Here is a 12,743-nt window from a genome sequence, read left to right as displayed (position 1 = left end):
CATCAGAACTTTATATTCATAGATAAGGCTTGAGGTGGAAAGATATGTGTGTGTGTCAGAGAGAGAGAGAGAAACAGAAAGAAATCATGACTTTGTATAGTCATATTTAATTACTTACTTTGTTGTTGTTGTTTGGTAGTTGTTGGTTGTTGTTGTTTGTCCTGCCAATAAAGCACCACTGAATTGAATTGAATTGAACTGAACTGAACTGAACTGAACTGAACTGAACTGAATTGATTGAATCGAATCAAATCAAATCAAATCAAATCAAATCAAATCAAATCAAATTGAAATGAATTGAATTGAATTGACCTGAACTGAACTGAACTGAACTGAACTAAATTGAATCAAATCGAATCGAATTGAATCAAATCAAATCAAATCAAAACAAATCAAATTGAAATGAATTGAACTGAATTGAATTGAATTGAATTGAACTGAATTGAATTGAATTGAACTGAGAGAGACAGAGAGAGAGAGAGAAGCAGAGAAATTTGCTTACCTGCCCCTTCAGCGGTGCGGCTTGGGATTACTGTCAAACCCAGCATGAGGACCGCAATCACGCAGACTGCACTTGGCTTCATGTTACCACAGAGACAGCGGGCCTGTATGGTTGTATGGACAGTCTGAAGGTTGGGACAGAATGACATGAAAGAGTACCAGGCAGCTGGGGGTTTTACACACAAGACTGATACTGGAGGGAAAGGGTGTAATTACACAGTCCCACTTCTTACTTTTTAACACTTATTAACAGACTCCAGTACTCACTGATGCATGTCTTCTGGGAATCATTTGCAGTTCATATGTAGGGTCCTGCATCTGTCCCAGTTCAGTGGGCTGTGGGGTGCGGGCTCAAGGCCAGGGGCTTTTTCAGGCTGTGGACCACAAAGTCAATCAGTAATGGGTGAGAGTGTGTGTGAGGGCATGTGGGTATCTGTCTGTCTGCCTGTCTGTCTATCTGTTGCAAGTGTGTATGTGTGAGTGTACAAATGTTGTTTGTAGGTGTCTTCTGTGTTTGTTTGTGTGTGTGTGTGTATACATGTATGTATGCGCAGGTTGTGTGTGTACGTAGATCCTCATACTCTGCATTCTGCTTTAGAAAAGGAATGCCGGGGTTTGTTACAGATAGTGTGTAAGAATGTGTACAGGAAGTTAAACATTGACTTGCAGGGGCTTTCTGTTGACATTATCACAAGTTAACAGGATAGGTTCAGCTGAATTGAATATACATACACACACGCACATACAGTATATATATATATATACACGCACAGCATGCATGGTGTATATATATTCATATATGCATAAATATATGGATACGCACACATACCTGCATAATTAAGTAGCCCTGAGCACCAGAATACCAGCTACCCTGCAAAAGTGCATCTGCCAAGCCAACAAGACAAGGATCAATGTCTTTTATTACAATTTCTATACTCAAAACCCTATTTACCTTTCTGTGTTGTATCTCTGCCTCTGTAAAGCTGTGTTAGATCGGACACTAAGATGGAAAGATGGAAAGGTGGCCTTCGGATGCACCGGCTTTACCTCTGCCATCTGTAGCAGCACTTAAAGAATGCAGCACGAGCATACCATAAAGCAGCACATCTCAGATCAAAACCCACCTGTGTACATCACAGGGAGGAGGGCTTGGCATATTTTTAGCTCAGCACACAAATATCTAAAGATAGCTACATCTATAGATATGTGTGTATTTTTTTTTGCAACTGGATGCTATTTTTTTACCTGTCTAAATATAGCCTTGGACAAGGAAGTTCAAACACACTATCAGTGGAAATTCCTCGACATATGAGAGCATACTGAGGCAGTATGCAAATACATTGTTGATAATTCACCAGCACTATTGAGTGGATTTAATTTGTGTCTCACTTATGTATAGGAATACTGCATTAACAACATTAATGTTGGCAATTCAAATAAGATGGCAGACAAATGGCATAGTGGTAAGGAGCAGGGTAATGTAAGGTATTGTAAGATGTATGTAAGATAATGTAAGATTTATCCTTTCTAGAATGCAAGAAAGAGCTATATCTGTTAGTTCAGCTGTTTACCATAATTTATTTTAAACTAAAAAATGTCACCTTGCCTGTCATGAAAAACATGCAGTCTATACTCTCATGCATTTGGTGTAAAGACCCTCTGAACTGCAAAGCTTGACTCTTCTCTCATTGACACCCCCAAAACAGCAGCGATTGTGTGATGGATTGGAGCAGGGATCAATTCCCAGGGGAGGCAGAGCTTTTGTACAATGCGCAGAGACACACCTCCTTCCGTACGCAGTACATATCTTGCTGCTTCAGAGGACGATATGTGATCCTTAAAATCCGCTCCATGTGTTGGGCCTCTGCCAAACAAATAAAACAATAAAGAGAATGCAAACAATAAGGACACACCCCCAGCAAATCAATCTACGGTCAATAACCGCCTCTATGCAGCTCATACAGCGCATAGGGAGGAGGGCTTGGTGTGCTTTTATTAGCTCACTGTATTTACGCAGTGAAGTAAAGAAATGTGTGTGCTATTTTTGGCTGCGCGGTGATGCAACCAGGTGCTATTTTTAGGTCTGGGAAGTTCCTACACATTGCGTATTTCATTAACTAGACAAATTTGCATATGTCCTAGAAGTGGATGCTTACTATAAACAATGTTGAACTGTTAGTAATGTTACTTTTTTCCCCCTCTCACAGCAAAATTATTTTAGACAACAAGCCATAACTCTGATGGTTAAAATGTAAATAACACATATGGTCTGTGATAAGGCCGAAACATACACACACGCACACACACACACACACACACACACACACACACACACATATATATATATATATATATATATATATATATATATATATATATATATATATATACATATATACATACGTACATTCGTGTCACTTTCCATTCTACATTATGTGTATCATTTCATATTTGCATGCTTGAATGCTTTGCTATGATATCAGCTTGATAGGGTTAGCGTCATTGTAAATGAGTATGCAGACATACTAATACCTTCTTCTTATTATTATTATTATTATTATTATCATCATTACAAAACCCATATCATATTTAAGATTTAAGCTTACAGGTTACAAGCTGGTCTACAAGGGCTTATTGTTGGGCCTTAGTCTAATGTAATGCCCTTATCCTCACAGTATTGCAAGGGGGGAAAAGGAAGCCTCAGTCATGTTCTACATGTGGACCACAAATGATAACTGACTGTGACAGATGACCTTAAGGCTCGGTACCTACGAGGCGAGAAAGACTTTGATACCATCAACGCTAAGGGTAAAACTGTCAATGTCCTGCCGAGTGGAGTGAGAGCCAGTCAGACTGACATCATTTTTCTCACAGTTTAGCTGCAGCCAGTTCTGTTGTATCTATGCTTTTATTTGATGTAATCAGTCAACCGGGAAAGTAGAGGCAACAGCCGTATGCCTTTCAGACATAAAGCTGGGTGTTGTCTGGGTGCCAGGATAAAAAGTGACAGAGCTGGTGCACTGATATCTCGGCAGTGTGGCGTAGTGGTGAGGAGTACGGCTCATAACCAAAAGGTTGCCAGTCTGATTCCTGACTGGGACACTGCTGTTGTACCCATAGGGCAAGCTACCAACCCCAAAATTGCCTCAGTAAAATATCCAGAGGTACAAATGGATAATATGTAAAACTGTAACCTATGTAAGTCGCTCTGGATAAAAGCATCTGCTAAACAACAATAATGTAAAGCAATGTAATCTCAGAGCCATCTGTGTCCCGTTCCGGTTCATCGGAGATGGGCGCTACCGAACGTCACAGCAAGGGTACACCAAGGAAGCCAACACAGATCACGGGACAGCAGTCTGTTGTGGGGGTGAGAGCGCTAACCTCAGCACCAGATGAGGAATCTGTCACTTTCACTCCTGCTTCTCTGTTGAACACCCAGCAGTTTAAACAGGACTCAGAGCACAAGTTGCCCTGGACACAAATGCACACAGAACACCATTTACTCTTCTGTGCCATAGAGACTGAGGCTGTGTCAGACTGGACACAGCAATGCAAAAATCCCCGCGGACGCAAACGGCTTTATCCCTGTTGTCAAGAGAGGTGCTTAAAGAATGCAGCGCAAGCACACATCGCAATACAGTAACCTCAGGTCAATATCTGTCTCCATGAAACTCACTGACAGACCGTAGGGAGGAGGGTTTAGCGGGGTTTTTTTTAGCTCAGTGTATTTACAGAGAATGTGCATGTGCTATTTTTGGCTGTACCGTGATGCAACCTGGGGCTATTTTTACATCCGTCTTTGACATCGAAGTTTCCTCACTTTATTGGTTATAGTTCCTAAATATATGACATAAAACATGTGCGGAATGGAAGTGACGCAGAAGTGGTTGATTACACATTGACCTTTGAATTGATGCTATTGTAGGTTGTAAAATATAACTACAGTGGACAACAATTTAAATATGATGTACACTGCCAGTCAAAAGTTTTAGAACATCCCCAATTTCTGTAAAGGAAAGACCAACACTTTTAAGGGTTATAATGTTCTGTCTGTCTTCCTTTGTTAATTGCCTTTTCTCACCATTATGATAAGCAATATACTACTCCCTGCAGTGCAATATTGTCCAAATAATGCTTCAGAGGGTATAGTAACACAGTCTGTTCTAACACCGCTTTTATACAGACAGAGGGTTTGTAAGTAATCAACAAAAGTCGGGACACCTGTGAGAATTGTTTGCATCAACTTTCAAGGCTTAGTTTACTTCCTTTGCTGCAGAAAATTGTTGTTAGTTGTTGTTAGCCCATTACTTGTTCCCTGAAAACTTATTTTAATTATTATAATTATTTTTCAGTTTTTGGTAACCTAAACTTTTTTTAACCTCTGGCAGTTTACCGCTTCCTTTTGTTCTATTTCAGGTCATTCACTGGACTTGAACTACTTAAATTTCAATAAATTGGAAAAATGGAGGTGTTCTAAAACTTTTGACAGGTAGTGTATGTTTTTTAGTATGAGGAAAAAAAGGCTAATTCTGGGCACACCTAGTTATCACAGTTCATAGGATCTTACTTTAAAAAAAAAAAAACAGAAACACCCTTCATGGAAATCATGTACGATCTTGTGCATTTGGTGTCATGCCAATTTAAAGATCTCACCTCTTGGTTCAACCCTGGATGCTGAACCCCATGCAGCTATATTCAGTGATTTTGTGATGTGTGCAAGGTAGACGGAGACACCAGAAGACTTCTCTTGAAACCCCAAAGACACCCAAAGCACAAGGCAAAAAGACACAATGTATCGGTTGGAGAGCCGTTGAATTCTTGAATGATAAGATGTCTTGTGATAAGATGCGACATTCATCCTTCTAATCCATCCCCACCTGCAGACTAAACAGGAAATGTTCCTGCGTTTTTCAAAGGGGATTTTCCTCTCAGGATAAACCACGCTTCAGTCTAGCACGTTTCCACTGAACTGTGTGAAACACAGAGAGGACGGTGCGACGGACGCGATCATCCCCCGTGTGGGAAAACAAGATTCACTCTGAGTAACTTTCATTTCTGTCTAATTTCAAATGTTTAAGTGGGCATCAAAGGACTTTCTGTTAACTCTCTCTGTCTCTCAGATGGTTCCCATCAAATATCACGCTCACATAATTCCTTTATTATAACTGTTCCCCTTACAACAAATCATGCACTGAAATTGTAATGGCACACTTTCCTAAACTGGGAAATCAAAAAATCCACATAATACTTTAAAGAAAGTAGAGTTACATGCATCATACTATACTGTACTTCTTTGATGTAATATCTCCACATAACATGTACTGCCTTGTGACGATGACGACAGCTCCACAAAATTAATAACTTGTTGTCTCAAACAGGACTGATCTCTTGGTCATCCCCTTACAGTGGCACTGTTTAGCTTCCCAATCATCTGACATTACATTACATCACAGGCATTTAGCAGACGCTCTTATCCAGAGTGACTTACATCGGTTAGTTTTTTTTTTTTCCACAATGTTATCCATTTATACAGCTGGATGTTTACTGAGGCAATTGTGGGTTAGGTACCTTGCCAAAGTGTATAGCAGCAGTGCCCCAGTGGGGGAATCAAACCAGCAACCTTTTGGTTATGCGTCCTGCTCGTACTATGCTACACTGCCCCCCATTCAAAAACAATTATATCTGACAATCAGTGTACATGACTAACAACCCTCAAACCTTCTCACAGCTTCTTGTCAGAAAACAAAGACATCAATTACACTTACATAAATAATACACTGACAAACAAATAACGTAAGTAGTAGAAAACAATTCAACCTCTCCCATGTTTGTTGAATGAGCCATACCAGACATTATTTGCATGGCAGTGTAGTTTATCAGATGCCTGGGGACTACTGACATGCACACGCATGCAATCTCGGAAGAATTCAACCTAAGCAAAGGCAGGTCTGAGGCAACCACTGTTTGGAATTCAATTATTCCCGGAAACATTTCTACATTTTACAAAGTTTTTGATTTTAGATACGATTTGGCAACCATACAGAGGTCAGGAGAGCGCAAAGGCAAACTCACTGACATGTAATAATAATAATAATAAATATACAGCCATGCGTCGCGATGTCCACGATACGTTCTGTGAAACAGGACGTTATGTGACTTGGACGTTGTGCGAACACCGTACTATATACAGTATATGGTATACTATGTACTGCAACATTATTCGCCTGGCAGCGCAATCGCTTTATGTCCGATACACGTGTTGCGTGCGGGAAGCGTTGTCTTCACTACGTCCGGTTACGTCCGCTACGTTCCGTTCTTTTTAAACTTTATTATAACCTTATGGGACTACGGACGTATGTGCGAACGGACGCTGTCCGAATGGACGTTCAGAGGCGTATGACTGTAGCATTAAACTACATTACATCAATGAAATTTAGCAGACACTCTTATCCAGAGCGGCTTACATCGTTTACAGCTTTTTTATATATATAATGTCTATACAGCTAGATAGTTACTAAGGAAATTGTGGGTTAAGTACCTTGCCCAAGGGTACAGCAGCAGTGCCCTTGTGGGGAATCAAATCAGCAACCTTTTGATTTGAGTCCTGCTCCTTAACCACTATGCTACACTGTCGTCCCACTGTTTATGCAATGCAATTGAAGTTCAAAGTACCTCACAGGATAGATCAGGCATAGATAGATCAGGTCTGTCCACACTACCTTGTGAATACAGTAAGCAGTGATTCCATATAAGCTACACACCTCTAAGTCATATGTTCGCATTTACATATTGTAAAGGGGCCTGGGGACCACCCGTACGTCGTTGTCCCTAATCAAGCTTAACATCACGGTCAGAGGGCAGTGTTGGCACAGGTCGCGTGTACAGCTGTAGGTGCAGTGATGGAATTTGGTGTGCTTTCCATGTTGGATAAAATCAAAAGTACTTCAGCAACATAAAGGCTGACCTCAGCCAGCGCTGTGCAGTTATCCATACTGTTTACTTTGGTAAGGAATATAGAAAGGATGTCGAAGTCTGGCTGCACCCTAATCCATTAAAGGAAAAACATCTGTGTTAAAAACAGGGCGTTCCTACAGGATGGATGTTCTCAATGTATGTCTTTAAAGTAAAAATCTAGCTATCCAGCCTCACAGCAGACAATTGCTCATAGAATGTCTCCCGCTCATGTGAGCAGTGGCATATCAGGCTGATTTGAATGATATTTGCATGCGTGGACAATGCAAAAAAAAAATTATTTTTAGAACATGACTCCCAGGTAATTCCACTTGTTTTTGATTTCCAGAGGAAAAACTCTGGAAAGTTTGCATTCCGGGCTTCTTTTCCATTTGTGAGAAAAACCTGTGGAGCAATCAGATGATGCAGGGTGAATGAAAATGCTTGCTGCTTATTAAAAATAATTAAAAATTACTTCCACTCAAGTGACGCTGAGATGTTTTATACCCTGCCTGTGATCAGGGGTAGAGCTGTCTAAGAATCAGAGGAGTCATCTATACCTTTTAACTAGAGCAAGACTGTAGCACAAACAAGGCCGATACTTTTCCAGGTAGGCCAATAGCAATTTATTAGTTTAGCAGTAGTTTAGTGGTACTTTAGTGACGACACACTTTTTAAATGGGTGTATTCTCGTGACCTGTGTTAGTGTGTCTCCACAGAGCAAAGTGTGGTGTGTTAGTGTAAGGGTCCCCATAAGAGACAGTGTTGATGTGTTAGTGTGACAGTCCCAATAAGAAACAGTGCGGTGTTTTAGTGTGATGGTCTCCACAGGGCACAGTTTTGGTGTGTCAGTGTCACGGTCCCCATAGAACAGTGTCTCTCAATCCTACTCCTGGAGGCCCACTGTCCTGCATATCTGTTATCTATCCTTGCTCCAAACACACCTGATCGAAATTAGTGGGCTTAACATGCTCTCATCAGGTGTGCTCAGCTAATCAAAAGTGCCACTGATGAGTTCAGTCAGGTAGGTAGAGCAGGGAAAGATGGAAAACGTGCAGAGCAGGGGGCCCCCAGGAGCAGACTTGAGAATCAGTGCCATAGAAGACAATGGCTGTGTCAGCGTCTGCCTAACATAAGGTTCGAAAAATAAGTCGTCCTCCCTGCTATAACATGAAGGACCCCTAAAAACGTCATATTTGATAGGCTCAGCAGGACTTCTCAGATCCGCATCATATTCTACTTCATCCACTTATACAGCTGTATTTATACTGACGCAGCTCTGATCAACTACTGCACACAAGGCCAAGTTACCAGCCCGAACTGAAATTCAATCATGTAGGCTTCACTGACCACTACTGAATGACACGGCCCTCTCATTAAACAGTGTCCCAGCATACAGTACACTGCTCAGAGGAAACCCCCGGCACTCCCGCTCAGACACTGTGGGCCTCGGGAGTGTTTTATACAGGAATTATGTACCAGTCCAAGCACGTTTTAATTAAACCCCTACACAGTGTTAAACTACTGACTGAGTGTGTAAGGGTGCCACATAAGGGTGGGGTGCAGATTAAGGGGGAGGGGGGGGGGGGGGGTTTTGCAAGAGCTTGGCAGGAAGAACAATGGTCTTTGCCAACGGTGACCTTGTTCATGCAAAGCAAAATTAACAGGTAAATATCTTACTCAGTGGTTCAGCTGTCTGGATCCTACACCCAGTGTATCGGTGCCCCTCCTAGTTGGGTCATCTTTTATGTGAAGTTCCACTGAAGTATGAAGATGTCAGACGGCAATCATGAGGCAGTGCACGTATCCACTTCTCTGCAGAAATAAACGGTAACAACTGTGAGTTTACATTTGCATGCTGCCTATATGGCGTTTCATTTGGTTACACCTACCCCTTCAATCGAAAAGCCCTTCAATCTTACCCAAACCCAACAGAACACAAAAAAACATGTCTCGACTGAGCCAGTTTGGGCCTGTAATTGGATTATTGCACCTGGGTTTGGGTCGGGTTGGGGTCAACATGTCAGGTTTTGAATGTACTGCTGCCAAAAATCTGAGCTAAAACCTCATTTTGAATGAATGACATATACACAGAAAGAATTAACATTTTTAAGGCTACCACATATATCAAGCGTGAGTGGAGGATTCGTTTATTTACTTATTTATACAGATAGAACTTATTTTATTATTTTCACCTATGTGTCCTCTATTTGCCCGAAAAGGTCTGGTCACTCTGTTGAACTGTTGAGCTGAATTTTCGCATTTTTATTTTTTTACTTATACAAACTTTATTCACTGTATAGTACACTGTTTTGGGACCGACTGCATTTATTTATTAATCACGGAAAGTAAAACGTAGTCAGGGACGAAAACTGGTCGGTAACTAGGAAGCAGCAGTACAAAAACAGATCCAAACACAAGCAAGGTCCAAAGAACAGGCGAGGGTCAAAAGCAGCAGTCAAAACACAGAATGGCAGAGAGCAGGCTTGGTATAATTTCAAGAAACAATACCTGGCAATGAGACAACACAAACTGAGTTCTTACGTAGTCAGGAACTGATTGACTGAGGTTGAGCAGGGCTGAACTGGGCGTGGCTGAGCTGGCTGACTGGGAGCGGGTGTGACAGTTGTACTCTTGGTCGAGGTAGTTCACCCAGAATTGCTTTGGTAAAATGCTAATTTACATTTAAGCATTCCATAAATGGCTAACTTGCAAATTGACAAAATGAAAGGAAACTCCAAGTGAAAGAGGACTAATTATTTTAAGTTACTAAATCGCAATTAAAAATGAGTCTACACATACATCAGATTTTTCAATACATCAGATTACTTTCAATACTAATTTCATCACACAAATCAACAGCTGAATATGTGAGTTTCTAAAGCAACATGAGCAATCTAACAGATTTTGAAAGAGGTCAAGTAGCTGCTATCCAAATTGCAGATGTGCACGTCTCAGAAACGACAAAATTGTTGAATGTGTCAAGACAAACAGCATCAAAAATCATGAAGGCATACACCAAAGAAGAAAAAAACTGGATCAGGAAAGAAGAAAAGGAGTCACAAGCCAAAGTTCACAAACAGGGATAGATGAACATTTAGGATAGGCCTATTTGTAAAAAAAGATAAAAATCTATACGTCCACGACCCAGTCTCAACAAAAAAACTGTACATTGTGAGCTTCACAAAGCAGGTATTTATTGTAGGGCTGGCATTTCGAAAGCTCTTGTAACCAAGGCCAATGCGTAACAACACACAACCTGGAATGGTCTGATGGCTTACCTTTTACTCTTTTCCCTACGTCTGGATGGGTTTAAGTTTGGAGAGAAGAAGTCTTCAACCCACATTGCCTGTTCAGTTGTTAAACATGGTGCTGAATTTGTTATGGTGTTGGCAGCCATCTTGAATCATTGGGTACAGGAAAAAAAGGTAAGCAACCAGGTGAACCCTATGGCACAAACATTTTTTCCTCAAGATGTTCCCAACCTCCAAGATGATACCGCCCCCATAGACGCTCAAACACCTTTCATGGCCACCCCAAATCACCAGATCTAAACATCATTGAAGCTTTATGGGAAGTTCTGGAACACAGAGTGCGGAGTAGATTCCCACCTCCTCCATCTCTCAAAGAGGTGGAGGCTTTCCGTCTTTAAAAAAATGGTCAAGTATCCCAGCAGAAACCGCTCAAAAACTTGCACAAGTGAATTCCGTCTTTTAAGGAGCAATACCAAGTTAAGGAGCCTCACAGTAAACATTTACAATGGATTCACGGATATAACATAACTCCCTGCTCTGACCCTTGTGATCTCTAATGACTACTTACTCTGCCATTGTACAGTTTTCACCTCCCTAATGATTAACACTGAATGTACATTTACGTTTACATTTACTCATTTGTCAGACACTTTTATCCAAACTGACTTACAAGTGAGGCAGAGTACAACACAAGCAAAAAAAAAGCCATAGCATGTAGAATGTACTTTTGAAAGCTGCTGTTGGATTTTGTGAGGGTGAATTAGAGCTACTCCATGCAGGGGAAAGACAGGTTTGTGAAGAACGAACACTCAGTTGAGCAAGAGCCTGCGGCATACCTGCAATCCTTCCAGCGGGTGATTCATGCATTTGCGGTTTAGGCGCATGCCGTGTAACTTGTTTTCCCTTGCTGTCATTGCGCAAAAAAAAAAAACGAAACGGGTGGTGAAGAAGCAAAACTGATTTCACCCCCAATAAACATCCAATTAACTCTCGGCGCTCAGATGCAATTATGGTTTTCTGTGCTTGTTTATGCTTACACAGCCAAACCAGAACAAAACAAAAAAAAAAAAAAAAAAAAACTAAAATATGACTGGAGAAACCCAGGCAAAAACAGAGGGGGCATCTGAGGCCAGTGACCCAACATCACCTTTAACATCAACCTATTACAACATTACCTGGTTTTTAAAGAGTCTTTCTGGCTGATATACTGACTAGACGCTGGCGTCTGTTAGATGTCTGGTAATATGGACAGACACTTGGATGGTTTCACTTAACAGCAGGCAGGCCAACTTTTCATCAGTTAGGAGGCACAGATCCTTCATTTTTTCCACCTGGAATGTGTAGCCACGAGGGGCACAGGCCTCTTTCCTCACCAGCTCCTGAGGTCCAGTCTGTCTTCTTTGTGTCTTTTTTCCAGGCCCATCTACATAGCTGCCATTATTGGTACCAATATGTACAAGTATTATTCTTGGTTACAGGCATTTCCCGGATAACACACATTGTGATCAACAGATAACAAGCAAAAGCGGTTTGCCTTGCCTGCTCACCAGTACTTTCCATTTTCTTAGCAGATGCTCTTGTCCAGAGCATCTTACATAACCTACATTTTTTTACATTGCTATTAATTAATACAGCTAGATGATTAGTGAGGCAATTTAGGTTGTTCCTTGCCCAAGGGTGTAGTGACCCAGGAGGAAATCAAACTAGCAACCTTTCCGTTACAAGCCCAACTTGTTACTATTACACCACACTGCTGAGATTACCACCACTGGATAAGAAAAGATAGTTGTGGTTCCAATAATACAATGTGCCGAAACATTCACACAGCTTACCTAAAGAATTTCAGAACAAGTACAAACGTATTAACCGTTACTTCTTTGGTTGCTTCATTGCTCTTTAGTGTCTCTAGATGTAAAATCAAACTGCAGGAGCTACACAGTGAGTGAGTGAGTGGGTGAGTGAGTAAGTGAAAGGTAAACACATTTTGTAGGTCTAATTCTTCCAGCTTTCATCGCATTGCTGATTAGTTTTAAC

Source organism: Megalops cyprinoides, chromosome 2 (genome assembly GCF_013368585.1).
Source record: "Megalops cyprinoides isolate fMegCyp1 chromosome 2, fMegCyp1.pri, whole genome shotgun sequence".
NCBI classification, from domain to species: Eukaryota; Metazoa; Chordata; class Actinopteri; order Elopiformes; family Megalopidae; genus Megalops; species Megalops cyprinoides.
This window is presented reverse-complemented; position numbering follows the sequence as displayed.